The sequence below is a fragment of the Heterodontus francisci genome, chromosome 43 (genome assembly GCF_036365525.1).
Source record: "Heterodontus francisci isolate sHetFra1 chromosome 43, sHetFra1.hap1, whole genome shotgun sequence".
Lineage (NCBI taxonomy): Eukaryota > Metazoa > Chordata > Chondrichthyes > Heterodontiformes > Heterodontidae > Heterodontus > Heterodontus francisci.
Genome location: NC_090413.1, coordinates 7,826,217 through 7,845,827, shown reverse-complemented (window position 1 = coordinate 7,845,827; position 19,611 = coordinate 7,826,217). Strand labels below are relative to the sequence as shown.

At 44.7% G+C, this 19,611-nt stretch overlaps 1 protein-coding gene across 11 annotated transcripts in view; it reads left to right on the top strand.

Moving 5' to 3' along the window:
• The window catches only part of LOC137355582 (EVI5-like protein), a 335,643-nt gene that overhangs the window by 47,974 nt on the left and 268,058 nt on the right, over positions 1–19,611 (top strand). For 2 of the 11 annotated variants that reach the window (XM_068020850.1, XM_068020849.1), the window contains exon 2: positions 869–1,038. The exons of the other annotated variants lie outside the window; for them this stretch is intronic. The gene's annotated coding sequence lies outside the window, so the exon portion shown is untranslated. The remainder of the gene's footprint in view (positions 1–868; positions 1,039–19,611) is intronic. 11 annotated transcript variants of the gene reach the window in all.

The window sequence follows — 19,611 nt, the reverse complement described above, 5'->3', positions numbered from 1 at the left end:
CATAGGTGCCTTACAGCTATCCGGAAAAGCAGCTCAATAATTTCCATCTTCGCGCTCTGCGGTGCATTATGGGTACATCCTGGCAAGACAAAATCACAAATGTGGCCGTCCTTTCAAAGGCAGCCTTCCCTAGTGTGTTAGCACTAATCAAACAGAGGCGGCTTTGGTGGATCGGACATGTCCGCATGATGGAAGACGGTTGCATGCTGAAGGACCTTCTGTATGGGGAGGTAGCCAGGGCCAGGTGACCAGTGGGGCGCCCAAAGCTTCACTTCAAGGGTACTTGCAAGCGTGACATGAAGGCCCTAAAAGTCGACAATCACACTTGAGAGTCACTAGCTGGCGAAAGAGGGAAGTGGTGACACATCCTGTGGACTGGAGTACACTACCACGATGACCAGTGGCTCCAGCAGCTTGACAACAGGCGCCAATGTCAGAAACAACTCGCAGCGTCACTTGGCAACTTCATGTGCAGCACTTGTAGCAGGGGCGGCACAGTGGCGCAGTGGTTAGCACCGCAGCCTCACAGCTCCAGGGACCCGGGTTCGATTCTGGGTACTGCCTGTGCGGAGTTTGCAAGTTCTCCCTGTGTCTGCGTGGGTTTCCTCCGGGTGCTCCGGTTTCCTCCCACACGCCAAAGACTTGCAGGTTGATAGGTTAATTGGCCATTACAAATTGCCCCTAGTATAGGTAGGTGGTAGGGAAATATATAGGGACAGGTGGGGATGTGGTAGGAATATGGGATTAGTGTAGGATTAGTATAAATGGGTGGTTGATGGTCGGCACAGACTCGGTGGGCCGAAGGGCCTGTTTCAGTGCTGTATCTCTAAACTAAACTAAACTAATCCTGACTCTCTGTTTTTCACAGCCATCAACAAAGGTGCACCAAGAGAACACTGCCCACCTAAATTGATTGTTTGCTGTGTGTCCACCTTTCGTAGGTGGAAGGATACAAACCAACCATCTGCAAGTCTGGGTTTGTCTCCCTTCACTTGTTGCAAGTCAGTGTCTGAAAGGAGGAAAGCGAGGTGGAGAGAGGTATGGAGGGTTTTCCAGAGCTTGGGGCCTAGGCAACTGAAGGCATGGCTGCCAATGGTGAAGCAATTCAAATTATGGGATGCACAGGAGGCCAAAATTCGAGGAACGCAGATATCTTGGAGGAGCTGGAGGAGATTAGAGAGAGGGAGGGCGAGAACATGGAGGGATTTGAAAACAGATAAGAATTTTAAAATCAAGTTGTTGCTTAACCGGGAGGCATCGTAGTTCAGCAAGCACAGAGGTGATAGAGAATGGGACATGTTGCGAGTTAAGACATGGGCGGTAGAGTTTGGATGACTTCTAATTTAGGGAGAGAAGAACAAAGAAAATTACAGCACAGGAACAGGCCCTTCGGCCCTCCAAGCCTGCGCCGATCCAGATCCTCTATCTAAACATGTCGCCTATTTTCTAAGGGTCTGTATCTCTTTGCTTCCTGCCCATTCATGTATCTGTCTAGATACATCTTCAAAGACGCTATCGTGCCCGTGTCTACCACCTCCGCTAGCAACGCATTCCAGGCACCCACCACCCTCTGCGTAAAGAACTTTCCACGCATATCCCCCCTAAACGTTTCCCCTCTCACTTTGAACTCGTGACCCCTAGTAATTGAATCCCCCACTCTGGGAGAAAAAGCTTCTTGCTATCCACCCTGTCTATACCTCTCATGATTTTGTATACCTCAATCCGGTCCCCCCTCAACCTCCATCTTTCTAATGAAAATAATCCTAATCTACTCAACCTCTCTTCATAGCTAGCACCCTCCATACCAGGCAACATCCTGGTGAACCTCCTCTGCACCCTCTCCAAAGCATCTACATCCTTTTGGTAATGTGGCGACCAGAACTGCACGCAGTATTCCAAATGTGGCCGAACCAAAGTCTTATACAACTGTAACATGACCTGCCAACCCTTGTACTCAATACCCCGTCCGATGAAGGAAAGCATGCCGTATGCCTTCTTGACCACTCTATTTACCTGCGTTGCCACCTTCAGGGAACAATGGACCTGAACACCCAAGTCTCTCTGAACATCAATTTTCCCCAGGACTTTTCCATTTACTGTATAATTCACTCTTGAATTGGATCTTCCAAAATGCATCACCTCGCATTTGCCCTGATTGAACTCCATCTGCCATTTCTCTGCCCAACTCTCCAATCTATTTATATTCTGCTGTATTCTCTGACAGTCCCCTTCACTCTCTGCTACTCCACCAATCTTAGTGTCGTCTGCAAACTTGCTAATCAGATCACCTATACTTTCCTCCAAATCATTTATGTATATCACAAACAACAGTGGTCCCAGCACGGATCCCTGTGGAGTCACCACTGGTCACACGTCTCCATTTTGAGAAACTCCCTTCCACTGCTACTCTCTGTCTCCAGTTGCTCAGCCAGTTCTTTATCCATCTAGCTAGTACACCCTGGACCCCATGCGACTCCACTTTCTCCATCAACCTACCATGGGGAACCTTATCAAACGCCTTACTGAAGTCCATGTATATGACATCTACAGCCCTTCCCTCATCAATCAACTTTGTCACTTCCTCAAAGAATTCTATTTAGTTGGTAAGACATGACCTTCCCTGCACAAAACCATGTTGCCTATCACTGATAAGCCCATTTTCTTCCAAATGGGAATAGATCCTATCCCTCAGTATCTTCTCCAGCAGCGTCCCTACCACTGACGTCAGGCTCACCGGTCTATAATTACCTGGATTTTCCCTGCTACCCTTCTTAAACAAGGGGACAACACTAGCAATTCTCCAGTCCTCCGGGACCTCACCCGTATTTAAGGATGCTGCAAAGATATCTGTTCATGCCCCAGCTATTTCCTCTCTCGCTTCCCTCAGTAACCTGGGATAGATCCCATCCGGACCTGGGGACTTGTCCACCTTAATGCCTTTTAGAATACCCAACACTTCCTCCCTCCTTATGCCGACTTGACCTAGAGTAATCAAACATCTGTCCCTAACCTCAACATCCGTCATGTCCCTCTCCTCGGTGAATACCGATGCAAAGTACTCGTTTAGAATCTCACCCATTTTCTCTGACTCCGCGCATAACTTTCCTCCTTTGTCCTTGAGTGGGCCAATCCTTTCTCTAGTTACCCTCTTGCTCCTTATATATGAATAAAAGGCCTTGGGATTTTCCTTAACCCTGTTTGCTAAAGATATTTCATGACCCCTTTTAGCCCTCTTAATTCCTCGTTTCAGAACATTCCCTATATTCTTTCAAAGCTTCGTCTTTCTTCTGGGAGACCAGCCAGGAGTGTGTTGGAATAGTCAAGTCGAGAGGTAATTAAGGCATGAATGAGGGTTTCAGCAGCAGATGATTTGAGACGGGGCGAAGTTGGGTGATGTTATGGAGGTGGAAGTAGGCTGTCTTAGTGATGGCACAAATGTGGGATCGATAGCTCATCTCAGGTCAAATGTGACGTCAAGATTGCGAACAAACTGGCTTATTCTCAAACTGTTGCTCGGGGAGGGATGGAGTTAGAAGCTAGGGAACGGATTTTGGAGTAGAGGCCAAAAACAATGGCTTTGGTCTTTCCAAAATCTAATTGGAGGAAATTTCTTCTCATCCAGTACTGAATATCAGATTAACAGTCTGATTTAGCAACCGTGGAGGAGAGACGTGGTAGTGAGATAGAGCTGACTGTTTACACGTTTGCTGACGACAAGCACTGTGCTTTCGGATGATGTCGCTGAGGGGAAGCATGTAGATGACAAATAGGAGGCCAATAATCCTTGAAGGGCATCAGCGATAATGGTGCGGGAACAAGAAGAGACACCATTGCAGGTGATTCTCTGTCTATCATTAGAGAAATAAGAATGGAACCAGGTAGAGCAGTTCCACCCAGCTGGACAACAGTGGAGAGGTGTTGGAGGAGGCTGGTGTGGTCATCCATGTCAAAGGTTGCAGACAGGTGGAGAAGGACAAGGAGAGAAAGTTTAACTTCGTCATGGTCACTTTTCTTTAAATTCATTCATGGGAAGTGAGCGTCACTGGCTATGCCAGCATTTATTACCCATCCCTAATTGCTCTTGGTGGTGGTGAGCTGCCTTCTTGAACCGCTGCAGTCCATGTGGGGTAGGCACACCCACAGTGCTGTTAGGAAGGGAGTTACATGATTTTGACCCAGCGACAGTGAAGGAAAGGCGATATAGTTCCAAGTCAGGATGGTGTGTGACTTGGAGGGGAACTTGCAGGTGGTGGTGATCCCATGAATCTGCTGCTCTTGTCCTTCGAGGTGGTAGAGGTCGTGGGTTTGGAAGGTGCTGTCCAAGGAGCCTTGATGCATTGCTGCAGTGCATCTTATAGATGGTACACACTGCTGCCACTGTGCGTCGGTGGTGGAGTGAATGTTTGTGGATGGTGTGCCAATCAAGCGGGCTGCTTTGTCCTGGATGGTGTCGAACTTCTTGAGTGTTGTTGGAGCTGCACCCATCCAGGCAAGTGGAGCGTATTCCATCGCACTCCTGACTTGTGCCTTGTAGATGGTGGACAGGTTTTGGGAGTCAGGAGGTGAGTTACTTGCTGCAGGATTCCTAGCCTCTGACCTGCTCTTGTAGCCATGGTATTTATATGGCTACTCCAGTTCAGTTTCTGGTCAATGGTGGCCCCTAGAATGTTGATAGTGGGGGATTCAATGATGGTAATGCCATTGAATGTCAAGGGATGATGGTTAGATTCTCTATTGTTGGAGATGGTCATTGCCTGGCACTTAAGTGGCAAGTAACATTTGCGCCACACATCAGCCCAAGCCTGGATATTATCCAGGTCTTGCTGCATTGCTACACGGACTGCTTCAGTATTTGAGGAGTTGCGAATGGTGCTGAACATTGTGCAATCATCAGCGAACATCCCCACTTCTGACCTTATGATTGATTGAAGGAAGATCATTGATGAAGCAGCTGAAGATGGTTGGGCCGAGGAAACTACCCTGAGGAACTCCTGCAGTGATGTCCTGGAGCTCAGATAATTGACCTCCACCAACCACAACCATCTTCCTTTGCGCTAGGTATGACTCTAACCAGCAGAGATTTTTCCCCCTGATTCCCATTGACACCAGTTTTGCTAGGGCTCCTTGATGCCAGAGGTGGCGTGTTGGAAATCTGGAAATGCTCCGTAGGTCTGGCAGCATCTGTGGAGAGAGAAATGAAGTTAATGTTTCAGATCGATGGCCTTGCAACAGACCTGTTGACAGATCTGCCAGACCTGCTGAGTATTTCCAGCATTTTCTCTTTTTATTTGAGGTAGGCATGATGCTGCAATTCTATTTTTAGGGTAGAGAGGTTGGAGAAGGAAGTAATAAATGATTAGTTCAATTTACTGGACAAGGCAAAAGAATAGTTATTAAATGAGATCTTCCATCTGTATTTTGGAAACCAAATGTTTGGGCCATGTAGATTTGAATATTCAAAATTAAAATCATCGGCTCTACATGTCTTCCGCCGTCTTCACCCCCACAGCCCTCTTCCTGACTGTACTGTCACAATGTCATGCTCTGTAGTTTCTCCATCTCCCTTCAGTTCTCTAACTTCTCATCAGTAACCACACCCTTCCCTGCTCCCCATTGCCAATGAGCACCTGAACCAACTTCCTCATCGCCATCTTGTGTTTGGTAACATTAACATGCCTCTTTCGCTGTCCTTGCATTCCTCAGAGCTGCTCTTTCAGTCTCTCTCTCAATGGAGCCACCCCTCAACTACTCCATTATTTCTAAATATCCAGCTTGCTCCAAACTACTTCCTTGTGTCTTGAGAAATATTGCCTTGTTACTGCATTCCCACCACACCCGGTTTGAGAACCTCCAATTGAGCTTCCACTGTCCCTAGACTGTGCCTCGTGCATCTATGCACTTAATCTTCTGTTGTGTTCAGTGCTGTCTATCCATCCTCAGAGTCTTCTCTGCAGTTCACTGCTGGCACTACGCTCTCGTACCTGTCATGTTGTAGACATTGAATGTCCTTCAACCGTCCTCTTGATTTTATGCATTCTCAGGGTGCATACATTCGGCCTCTACATTTAAATTGACCTCTCTCTCTCTCTCTCTGTGTCTCTGTGTCTCTGTGTCTCTGTGTCTCTGTGTCTCTGTGTCTCTGTGTCTCTGTGTCTCTCTGTGTCTCTGTGTCTCTCTGTGTCTCTGTGTCTCTGTGTCTCTGTGTCTCTGTGTGTCTCTGTGTCTCTCTGTGTCTCTCTGTGTCTCTGTGTGTCTCTGTGTCTCTCTGTGTCTCTGTGTCTCTGTGTCTCTGTGTCTCTGTGTCTCTGTGTCTCTGTCTCTGTGTCTCTGTGTCTCTGTCTCTCTGTCTCTCTGTGTCTCTGTGTCTCTGTGTCTCTGTGTCTCTGTGTCTCTGTGTCTCTGTGTCTCTGTGTCTCTGTGTCTCTGTCTCTCTGTGTCTCTGTGTCTCTGTGTCTCTGTGTCTCTGTCTCTCTGTGTCTCTGTGTCTCTGTGTCTCTGTGTCTCTGTGTCTCTCTGTGTCTCTCTGTGTCTCTCTGTGTCTCTCTGTGTCTCTCTGTGTCTCTCTGTGTCTCTCTGTGTCTCTCTCTGTCTCTCTGTGTCTCTCTCTGTCTCTCTGTGTCTCTCTCTGTCTCTCTCTGTCTCTCTCTGTCTCTCTCTGTCTCTCTCTGTCTGTCTCTGTCTGTCTCTGTCTGTCTCTGTCTGTCTGTGTCTGTCTGTGTCTGTCTCTCTGTCTGTGTCTGTGTCTGTCTCTCTGTCTGTGTCTGTCTTCCCCCCCCCCCCCCCCCAATCCTAAGGCTGTTATTCCACTCTCCCAACAAGCTTGTATGATATTAAGAGCTAACATTTCCTCCAGTTTAATGATAGCAAGACCCAAATTACTTTTTTGGATCCCAGTAGCTTCCACCTTTTGGTTTTGCAATGCTTGGCTCAAGAAAAGTGTCCTAATCCAAGTATGATCCAATACCAAGATTGCTTTCTTTCACCTGCAAAGCATCACCTGTCTCTGGATCCACCATTTTTGTCCACTCTTGCAGTAACCCATCTGCTCTTTTATCAACTCAAGAATATTCTCCTTGCTGGATTTCATCTTGCACGAATTGCAGCTCATTTTGAGCACTGTACCGTACATTCGCATGCCCACAAAGCAATGTATTCCGAAAAGCCCTGTCATTGCCAAGCTCTCTCTGTGCCCCACTTCCATCACTGGTACTTTCTTCCAGTCACTGCTGTGTGATATGGGATATTCTCCCTCTTCTAAAGAACCTCAAGATGATATAAAGGGGTGCTTTAGAATTGTCATCTGTATATAACCGTCCTCAATGATGGTGACCTGCTTGCAAATTGGTCATCTTTTACACCTTGTTTATCACCATGTATTCATAAGTGCTTAAATTAGTTTGTATTGAAATATTTCCTTTTTGGCTTGGATTGTTTAAAAGCTGGCAGTATTTAGTGTGGCAGTACTTGAAGCTGAGTGCCTACATCTCAGCTGATGGGTGGATGTGCAAAGAAGCAGCAGCATCATCACTACTTGTAATCTTGCCTCCTTTTAATGTAAACTTAAAGGCTCCATTTCAGACAAAATGTAGGGATGGGTGTTAACTGAAGTAAATAATAAAATAGTTAAGTGAAATTAAATAAAGCAAACATTGCCATACTGCCTGTAAAAACAAAACTATGGTGCTAGATGAGAGTGAATTGTTGCCTTTTATCCAGAACTGTTGAAACTGGCCCAAACAGAATGAGAATGTCCTCCTGTCTGATGGCCAATCAAACAATTGCAATGATTGGAGTCCGTCTCACTCGTTCTGAGATTCTCTACCAATCACGCTATACTTATGCTTTTACGCTAATGGAATATTTTGAAATATGTGCTGATCAGGAAAATGATTATTCACACTCACTTTACTCTTCTATCTGCCCCACCTCTGAACCACAAACCAGTTAGTTAACTTATTATCTGCTCTCATGCTTCTGACCTAGTAGCTGTATCTTGGGTTATGGGGAGGTGTTTGAATGGTGGAGTTAGTTATTTGCCCTTTGAGTGCTGGGTAGAAAATTGACTGGGTGAGGGAGTGCAAGCCAGGGGCTATGATTTTTGCAAAAGCCAAATACTGCAGATGCTAGTAATCTGAAATAAAGTCTGGCAGCATCTGTGGAGAGAGAAACAGTTAATGTTTCAGGTCTGTGACCATTTGTTGAAACTGGGGAAAAATTAGATTTATAATAGGTTTTAAGCAAGTACTTGAAATCCACATTTCGGATCTGGAGCATCTGCGAGGCTGAGATCGTCGTCGATAGCATGTACAGGGAGGTGGTCACACCGTAGGTAAAGACTGCTCAGCCAGAAAAGGAATGGGTGACAGCCAGGCAGATAGTGCAGGAGTCCCCTGGGTCCATCTCCCCCCTAACAGATTTTCCGCTTTGGATACTGTTGGGGGAGATGGCTCTTGCTGCATGCCTCTGAGAAGCTAAATTTGAGGCACCACAGGTGGTTCAGCTGCACAGGAGGGGAGGAAAAAGAGTGGGAGAGCTAGAGTGATGGGGGATTCTATCGTAAGAGGTATAGATAGACGTTCCTGTGGCTGCAAACGTGACTCCAGAATGGTATGTTGCCTCCCTGATTCTAGGCTGGATTGCATTTATTTTAATACAAGAAGTCTTGCAACGAAGGTAGATGAATTGAGGGCATTGATTAACACATGGGAATATGATATTGCTATCACAGAGACATGATTGATGGAAGGGTGGGACTGGTAGCTCAATATTCCAGGATATAGAATCTTCAGGTGTGATTGGGGGGGGGGGGGCGGGGGGGTGTAAAAGAGGAGGTGGCATTGCACTATTGATCAAGGAGTCAATTATTGCAGTAAGGAGGGATGATATCTTAGAAGCTCCTCAAATGAGCTTATATGGGTAGAACTTAAAAACAAAAAGGGGGCAATCACTTGACTGGGAGTGTACTAGAGGCCCCCAGTCAGGGAGAGAAAGAGAAGCAGATATGTAGGTAAATCTCAGGTGTAAATATAATAGGGTAATAATAGGGATTTCAATTTCCCCAATATTAACTGGAATAGTCTTAGTGCAAAAGGTTTAAAAGGGGTGGAATTCCTAAAGTGCACCCAGGAGAGCTTTCTGAGCCAGCAGTGGATGTTATCTATATGGACTTTAGTAAAGCCTTTGACAAGGTCCCGCATGGCAGACTGGTACAAAAGGTGAAGTCACACGGGACCAGAGGTGAGCTGGCAAGATGGATACAGAACTGGCTCTGTCATAGAAGACAGAGGGTATCAGTGGATGGGTGTTTTTCTGAATGGAGGGATGTGACTAGTGGTGTTCCGCAGGGATCAGTGCTGGGACCTTTGCTCTTTGTAGTATATATAAATGGTTTGGAGGAAAATGTAGCTGGTCTGATTAGTAAGTTTGTGGATGACACAAAGGTTGGTGGAGTTGCGGATAATGATGAGGATTGTCAGAGGATACAGGAGGATATAGATCGGTTGGAGACTTGGGCGGAGAAATGGCAGATGGAGTTTAATCCGGACAAATGTGAGGTAATGCATTTTGGAAGGTATAATGCAGGTGGGAGGTATACAGTAAATGGCAGAACCCTTAGGAGTATTGACAGGCAGAGAGATCTGGGCGTCCAGGTCCACAGGTCACTGAAAGTGGCAACGCAGGTGGATAAGGTAGTCAAGAAGGCATACGGCATGCTTGCCTTCATCGGTCGGGGCGTAGAGTATAAAAATTGGCAAGTCATGTTGCAGCTGGACAGAGCTTTAGTTAGGCCACACTTAGAATATTGTGTGCAATTCTGGTCGCCACACTACCAGAAGGACGTGGAGGCTTTGGAGAGGGTACAGAGGAGGTTTACCAGGATGTTGCCTGGTCTGGAGGGCATTAGCTATGAGGAGAGGTTGGAAAAACTCGGATTGTTTTCACTGGAACGACGGAGGTGGAGGGGCGACATGATAGAGGTTTACAAATTTATGAGCGGCATGGACAGAGTGGATAGTCAGAAGCTTTTTCCCGGGGTGGAAGAGTCAGTTACTAGGGGACATAGGTTTAAGGTGCGAGGGGCAAAGTTTAGAGGGGATGTGCGAGACAAGTTTTTTTTACAGAGAGGGTGGTGAGTGCCTGGAACTTGCTGCCAGGGGAGGTGGTGGAAGCAGATACGATAGCGACGTTTAAGAGGCATCTTGACAAATATGAATAGGATGGGAATAGAGGGATATGGGCTCCGGAAGTGCAGAAGGTGTTAGTTTAGACAGGCATCAAGATCGGCGCAGGCTTGGAGGGCCGAATGGCCTGTTCCTGTGCTGTACTGTTCTTTGTTCATGTAGAAAGCCCTGCAAGGGAAGGGGTGGAGGACTGGAGGACAGCAACTGTGATACCATTATTCAAGAAAGGTAGTAGGGATAAACCAGGTAATTACAGGCCAGTGAGTCTAACATCAGTGGTAGGGAACCTATTGGAAGCAATTCTGAGGGACAGGATTAACCTCCACTTGGAGAGGCAGGGATTAATCAGGGATAGTCAGCAAGACTTTGTCGGGGGAGATCATGTGTAACAAATTTGATCGAATTTTTCGAGGGGGTGACTAGGTGTAGATGAGGGTAAAGCAGTTGATGTAGTCTACATAGACTTCAGTAAGTCTTTTGATAAGGTCCCGCTTAGGAGATTGGTCATGAAGGTGAGAGTCTATGGGATCCAGGACAATTTGGCAAATTGGGTTGAAAATTAGCTTAGTGGTAGGAGGCAGAGGGTGATGATCGAGGGTTGTTTTTGCGAGTGGTAGCCTGTGACCAGTGGTGTACCGCAGGGACCCTTGCTGTTTGTAGTGTACATTAATGATTTCGATGTGAATATAGGAGGTATGATCAGTAAGTTTGCAGATGACACAAAAATTGGTGGGGTTTCTTATAGTGAGGAGGAAAGCCTTAGGTTACAGGATGATATAGATGGGCAGAGTATTGGCAAATGGAATTTAATCCTGAGAAGTGTGAGGTGATACATTTTGGGAGGACTAACAAGGCAAGGGAATATACAATGGACGGTAGGACCCTAGGAAGTACAGAGGGTCAGAGAGACCTTGGTGTACTTGTTCATAGATCACTGAAGGCAGCAGCAAAGGTAGATAAGGTGGTTAGGAAGGCATATGTGATATTTGCCTTTATTAGCCGAGGCATAGAATATAAGAGCAGGGAGGTGATGATGGAGCTATATGAAATGCTAGCTAAGCCACAGCTGTGTACAGTTTTGGTCGCTATGCTATAGGAAGGATGTGATTGCACTGGAGATGGTGCAGAGGAGATTCACTAGGATGTTGCCTGGGCTGGAGCATTTCGGCTATGAAGAGAGACTGCATAGGCTAGGGTTGTTTTCCTTACAGCAGAGAAGGCTGAGGGGGGACCTGATTGAGGTGCACGAAATTATGAGGGGCATTGATAGGGTAGATAGGAAGAAACTTTTTCCCTCAGTGGAGGGATCAGTAAACAGGGTGCATAGATTTAAGGTAAGGGGCAGGAGGTTTAGAGGGGATTGAGGAAAACCTGTTTCTCCCAGAGGGTGGTTGGAATCTGGAGCACACTGCCTGAAGGGGTGGTAGAGGCAGGAACCCTCACAACATTTAAGAAGTATTTAAATTAGCATTTGAAACGCCATAGCATACAAGGCCAAGCGCTGGAAAATGGGATTAGAATAGATAGGTGCTTGATGACCGGCATGGACCAAAGCACACATGCTTCTGTGCTGTATAAATCTGACTCTAAAAGGGAGGGGGCTAAAGAGCAAAAGGGAAGGTCTATAATGGGGTGCAGGGCAGGAGACATTAAATGATAAAAGTTTTCATGGAGCAAGGTCAAAGGGAGTAATAATGGGACAAGTAAAGAAACAAAAGTTGTATCTAGAGGAGATGTGAATGGCCAAAATCATGATTAGCTGCTGTCCATAAGCATGAAAAGGAAGATCAGGAAAATGAGGGAAAACCTAAACCAGCAGAGAAAAAGGAAACAAAGTGGGGTCAAAGGTTACGATCAAAATTGTTGAGCTCCAGTGTTGAGTTCAGAAGACTGTAAATTACCCAGTTGAAAGGTGAGGTGCTGTTCCTCGAGTTTTCGTTATGCTTCATTGGAACACTGCAGCAGGCTGAGGACAAAAAGATCAGAGTTGAGAGTAAGGTAGGGAATTAAAATGACAGGCAAATAGAAGTTTGGGGTCATGTTTGCGGACTGAATGAAGGTGTTCTGCAAAACAGTCACCCAGTCTGCGTGTAGTCTTCCCAGTGTAGAGGAGACCACATTGTGAGCAGAATACCGTATACTAAATTGAAAGAAGTACAAGCAAATCGCTGTTTCACCTGGAAGGAGTGTTTGGGACCTTGGACGTTGATGTAGTAAAAGGGCAGGTGTTGCATCTCCTGCGCTTGCATAGAAAGGTGTATTGGGGGTGACTGAAGAGTGGGCCAAGGAATCACGAAGGGAATGATCCATTTGGAATGCTGAAAGGGGCATGAAGGGGAAGATGTGTTTGGTGGCATTTTACTGGATGTGGCAGAAATGGCAGAGGATGATCCATTTAATGTGGAGGCTGGTGGTGTTGAAGGTGAGGACAAGGGGAACCCTATTATGGTTATGGAAGGGAGAGGATAGGAGGAGAGCAAAAGGACTGAACACATGCACGTCAACTGCAGATCTCCATTAAAAAAGTAGCTTCCATCATTTCAACCTAATCCCATTTGCCAGCACTTGGCACGTCATAACATTCAAGGCTATGGGCCAAGTGCTGGCAAATGGGATTTGAGAGCAGAGTGGTAAGTGGAACAGACAGTCAAGGGTCCTGTCGACCATGGTGGGGAGAAAGGGAAACCTATCGGAACCGCTAGTATGGAAGGTTGCATCATCAGAACAAATGTACCGGAGATGGAGAAACTGGGAGAAAGGAATAGAGTCCTTACAAAAAGCAGGGTTGGAAGAGGTGTAGTCCAGGGTAGCTGTGGGAGTCAGTGGGCTGATGGTGAGTATTGGTGGTTGGCCCATGATTTTTCTGTGGCTCCTAGTCTGTTCCCCACTTAGCCAACATTCCGAAGCTCTCTACGTTTGTGATGCATGCAGGTTTTGTATATGCATTAGAGTTAGAGTACTATTGTGTTGCTGCATCTTTGTAATAGTAAATCAGCAAGCTACTATTTAGTTCAATTAATACTGTGTTGATGCCCCATTTAGTGCTTGTACAAACTCATGAATCACAGAATCACAGAATAATACAGCGCAGAAGAGGCCCTTTGGCCCATCGAGTCTGCACCGATGCATTAAAGACACCTGACCTATCTACCTAATCCCATTTGCCAGCACTTGGCCCATAGCCTTGAATGTTATGACGTGCCAAGTGCTGGCAAATGGGATTAGGTGGAAATGATGGAAGCTACTTTTTTAATGGAGATCTGCAGTTGACGTGCATGTGTTCAGTCCTTTTGCATTTGCAATTCTGCTATTACTCTGTTCCAGACACTAATTTTTACTTGGCTGCAAGAGGCTATTTATGGAACTGATGCATAGTCATCTCTGGGCGCAGAAGGCACATATGCATCAGTAACAGGCTGTAGGGAATTGCAAAACAATGGCTTCTTTCAGATGACTTACAATGGTGGAATTCATTGAGTGCGATAGTGGTAATAGTTATATTGTAAATTGATACAATTACAAAATTACTTTGTTCTGCAGGCAGTAGAATGCTTGACTCTTGCTGAAGATCCTTCGTTTTGATTGGCTTGATTTTGCAAATCTCAACATTATTCATTCTGATGTATTCAGTAATGTGGGCATGGCATTCCTGACTTTAATTTTAGCAAACACTGTAGAAGCAAATAAATAATGATGGAATAGATAGAATGTTTGCAATTATCACTGTTTTAAGGACTCTTATGTGTGTCAGTTGTGGCTGAGTCACAAAAAGGTAGTATGCAGGTACAACAAGTAATAAAGAAGGCTAATGGATTGCTATCCTTTATTATGAGAGGAATTGAAAACAAAAGTGAGGATGTTATGCTTCAGTTATGCAGGGCATTGGTGAGACCACATCTCAAAAACTGTGTGCAGTTTTGATCTTATTTAAGGAAGGTGTGAATACGTTAGAGGCGGTTCAGAGGAGGTTTACTCGATTGATACCTGGAATGAGTGGGTTGTCTTATGAGGAAAGGTTGTACAGACTGGACTTATTTTCACTGGAATTTCGAAGAGAGGGGAGACTTGGTTGAAGTATATAAGATCCTGAACGGTCTTGACAAGGTCGATGTGGAAAGGGTGTTTCCTCTTGTGGGTGAGGCCAGAGCAGGGAGGCACTGTATTTAAAAAATTAGGGGTCGCCCTTTTAGGACAGAGACAAGGAGAAATCTTTTCTCGGAGGGTAGTGCAACTTTGGAACTCTGCCTCAGAAGGTGGTGGAGGCGAGGTCATTGAATATTTTTAAGGCGAGGGTAGATTCTTGTTAGGCAAGGGAATCAAAGATTATCGGGGTAGATGGGAGTGTGGAATTTGATCAGCCATAATCTTATTAAATGGCGGAGCAGGCTCAAAGGGCAAAATGGCTTACTTCTCATAATTCATATGGTAACTCGTAGCTTGTATGGCTTTGTTGGTAGCGCATTTGCCTCTGAGTCAGAAGTTTTTGGGTTCACGTACTACTCCAGGCCTTGAGCACAAAAGAAAATCAAGGCTGACATTCCAGCGCAGTACTTGAAGTGCTGCATTGCTGGAGGTTGCGTCTTTCGGTTGAGATATTAAATTGCGGCCTTGTCGGCGCTCTCAGGTGGATGTAAAAGATCCATGGCACTATTTTGAAGAAGAGCAGGAAGGGTAACCCAGTGTCCTGGCTAATATTTATCCCTCATTATGGAGAAAAATCTGGACATTCTAGTATTGTTTGTGGGAGCTTGCTGTGTGCAAATTGCCTGCTACATTACAACAGTGACTATACTTCAAAAGTATTTAAATGCCTGTAAAGCTCTGACATCGGTCATGAAAGGCACTATATAAATGCAAGCCTTATGTTGCTGAAACTATTCAATTAGATCATGGCTGATCTGTATATTAATTCCATCAACCTACCTTGGCTCTGTAACAGTTAATACCTTTGCCTAATCTATCCATGTCAGTTTTGAAATTTTCAATTGACCTATAGTCATTTATAAATATGGTGAAAAGCTGAGGTCCCATTACAGATCCCTGGGGAACAACACCAGTTATATTCTGCCAACTTAAGTAGATACTAAATATCTCTACTCTGTCTCCCACCTCCTCCTTCCAAGTGTGAAAAACACAGGTACAGTAACTGCATCACAGATTTCTCACCACTGTAGCTCAGGAAGGATGTATTGTCCAGGGCCAATTTACCAGAGTGATTCTGGGACAAAGTGGACAGGTTGCATAGACCAGGCTTATATTCCCTTGACGATAGAAGATTTAAGGATGATCTAATTGAGGTGTTTCAGATGATTAAAAGGGTTGATTAATAGAAACTTTCCTCTGGTGTGTGGAGTCCAGAGCTAGGCTTTTCAAGGGCAATGTCAGGAAGCATGTTGTCTACATGCAAAGAGTAGTGGAAATTTAGCTCTGTCTCTCTGTCTCTCTGTCTCTCTGTCTCTCTGTCTCTCTGTCTCTCTGTCTCTCTGTCTCTCTGTCTCTCTGTCTCTCTGTCTCTCTGTCTCTCTGTCTCTCTGTCTCTCTGTCTCTCTGTCTCTCTGTCTCTCTGTCTCTTTCCCCTCCCTCCCTCTGGCCCTTTGGTTTCAAGGGCCGAGTGCTACTACTGAGCTATGGCTGACACGTGTTGCCATGTGCTCAATGCTGAGTGTAGTTGACAGTTGGTTTTAACACTAGCATCACAGAATTTTTCATGGCTGCTTCCAAATGCACATTTCCACAAGTATGCGCTGTGATACAAAGTTGGGGTCAGTTTTTGAGTTACAGTAGACCGGATTGATTGAGTTGGTGAATGGAGGAAGTTGAATGAAGGAAGGTTGCCTACTTATAGACTCTTCTAGCAATTTATTGTGGGCTTGACAAAAAATGCCAGAGAAACTTTAAGCACAGTTACTGTGAAACATAAGATAATTATGGTCAGATGGGAATCTGGAGCAGCCATATTGAGGTTAAAGCTCTGCTCTGTGAGCAGTGGAGAAACCGGGATTTTGAACAGCAATAATGGAAAAGGTGGGAATTGGATGGGTGGTGAGAATGCATTTAGAGACCCTTGAGAGTGAAGGGGGAATGGTAGTGGTTCAAGGCTTTTTGAAGGCGGGGTGATAACACCAGCTTTGAGGTGAAAGGGACATTGTTTGAGGATTTGGGGCCATTGATATTGGCCAATCTGGGCCAAAGAGATGTTGCTAAGCAGTAAGGAGTTGGATTGAAGGTGATCAAAGACAGGATGTAGATTTCATGAAGGTGAATGTGATGTTGCAAGAGTGCTTTTTTGGCTTAAATTTTAAGACCAGTAGACTATGACTAAAAATAATTGTTTAGATTTGGTTGAGCAGTAAGAGGGTTTGGGCAGAAACTGAGCCAGAAAGTATCTCTGAAGTTGTATGCTAGTTTTTTTTTTAAGCACTGCAGAGCATTTCAAACCAGGACCCAACCGGAGTCCGACAGAACTCTATCCGAGCCCGACCCGGCCCGAGTCCTTCCATTCTTTCCCACGCCCGACCTGACCATCAGTTAACTTGCCTTCCATTTTTCATTTTGTTCCTTACCTGCGCAAGCTTAAAATAACTAACAAAACCACCTTTAAAGTCCATAAGGTAAATTAACATTAGTCACATGCCTGAAGTGGTGATAGAGCAAGTGCGACCCGATCCGAACCTGACCTGTGTTGTCTGCTCCTTTTACTGTACAATTACCTTTTTCTAAGATACAAAAGTATTGAGAGAATTTGTCTTTAGATATAACTGTATTTGATTTGGTCAGGTGTGGACTTCGCGGGAGACGTGTTGGAGCTTTACTGCATGGAAAAACGATGTTTGTATCTGCCTTCGGCTGTTAACCTAACATAATTGACCGATGTAGTTGTGGAATGCTTTTTGTTCCTGTATATTTTCAAAACCGTTTGAATGATGCATTTGTGGCTAACATTACAGCAGTCAGTCTGTAACCAGCAGGAACACTGCATTAAATCAGGTCCCAGGATGTTTCACTGCCACAAATGAGTGTTTTGTTTTATTGGTTAGTGTAGTTTTGATAATTCAAGGATAGTAAAAGTTAGAATTATAAAATTTTGTTTACTCAAGTGCTGTTCACTTACCTAGTTATCTGCCTTGGCCTGACTGGCAGATAAACAGATGGTATCAAGTGGCAGCATATGATGTTTCAGTAAGCTGATACAGTGTAAGATTTTCTGCCCATCCCTTGGGTCTCACTACTTTTATCTAGATATTAGGCAGGTAACCCTTTAAAATTACAATGCTGTACCATTTTAGCATCAGTTTGGAAGTTCTTTCTGATCTGGAGTAAATTTATTTATTTGATTTTGGCTCATTCCGGTTCTGAGTAATTCAAACTTTGGGTACAGCCTGTACCTTTTTCGAGTAAAAGCATAAACAGCAGAGATCATTGGCCTGTTGAGCTGCCATCATTCAGCCATTTGGATTCAGTTAGAGTGATGAGATCATAACTATAATATAAAATTGGGAACTCCCTCTTCCCCTCTCATGCATCCAAATGTTTTCAGGAGCCAAGATGCCATAACTTTTTTTTGCCAGTTTCCTCCCCTTTCCCCTCTCCTAGATGTGTTGACACCTTGCTGGTGTATGGATCCACAGATGCTAAGTGCCCTGTTATCTCCCCCAAGTAGCATTTATTCCTCTGTGAATCTTTGCAGTGAATATCGACAAACTACTGGACGAGGAGATATTGGGAGTGGCTAGAGGGTTGGTACGTGGGTGGGGAGGTATTTCACAGCTAAGTGTGGTATGGTGGAATCTGATATCCACTTTATAGCCTGGGGTCATGTCCTCCCTAACCTGGAGCTTGCAGCAAATCAGCTAATTCAATAAAGATAGGTGGGTGAACCTTGGTGTATTGTGGTCTATGTGGCTCAATTACTCACAGGATAAGTTGGTTGACCTTCTGTGCTGCTCTGTAATGAGCACTGGGAGCATGTGAGCAACCTAGAGATTTTTATCTCAATGTATTACTCCCTCTCAAAGATGGGGAGGATACTGCACCCCATCCCTCTGCATGCTTTAAAGACAAATTATTGTGAATCTATTTAAGTTGCTTTTTAGCTGTAGGAATGAACTGGCTTGCGCTCACTTTGTGACAGCACAGCCACACTTCATTGTGTTAATGGCTTAACAGAAGCTGTGTTACACATTCAGAGTTTAAACCAAATTGTTAGGGGTGTGAAATGGTGGAAATATAGAGGAGGCAGCATGAAGAACAGCTCTGCACTAAAAGAACATCCACATCTGTGCAGGTACATAACTGATTTTAATTCACTGCTGTGCGAAAATGTCACTCCAGCCTACAGTGCTCATGAATTACTTGTGTTTCAGTGTTTCACAATCTAATATCACAGGTACAGTGTCCCACATGCATCACACCCCAAAGCAGCTGCTATTCAGCTTCTATTAACTGGATATGTGGAGGAGTTTAACTGGTTCTTGTTTCCCAGTCTAAAAGTGATAGACTCTCTAAATGTGATTGTCCTGAACTGCAATATAAAATCTAATCCTAGCAGTTTGAGGAGTGACTTAACACATCCGTCCCTGAAATGAGGCCATTTAAGTTTTTAGATGCTGTTTAAAATGTTGCTGCAGTGTGTATTACCAGCTGTTGTCATCCCAATTGGTTTGAGAGAAAATGCAGCCTTATTATTAGAGCTTTGTTTTATTAAATTCTGCCTTTGGTACAGTAACAGTGACATTTGATGTAATTCTGCCCTTGATACAAGACAGAATTTATACTGGTGCTATAGAATTTGGTGACATGGGAAGCCACTTTGAATATAAACTGACAGTTTGTTGGGGAGAGTTGGATGAGTGGCAGGTTTGTGAAGATCTTTAAATTGACCTGCAGGCATCCTTGATTCTGTGGTGCTAATTGGACAGCTCCTATTAATTTTCATTCTGCACTGAGCAAATGAATCTGCTTAGGTAAGTTAATGGAGATGCTGGCTATCATGCTGTAATACATCTCCATGATCATAATTTCAGCTCATTGAAGTTAAACTGGATGAATGCCAGTGAAAATTCTGGCTTCAGTAACAATCTGAATTTGTGCGGGTGGAGGGGAGAGAAGGAGGAAGAATGGACAGGTACCCTTTGGCATAGGCATTAGATCTACATGTCAGTGGGCCCAGCTTACTCTGATGTGATTCTGAACATGTTTGACTCTTCGTATAGTGGCAAATGTTTGGATAGTTAATTCACTTGTCATTGCAATTTACTGCTGCAAGAGTGCCACTAAATTAGATTTTGAGCTGAAAGAACAATACAGAACAAGGTGTCATGGTAATGTGCTTTGTTGAACGATAATTTTCTTTAATCCACTGACTGGAGATCTGAATTTAAATATTTTTTAAAAAGATTTAAAAAAGAACATCTGAAAGGCTGACTTATAC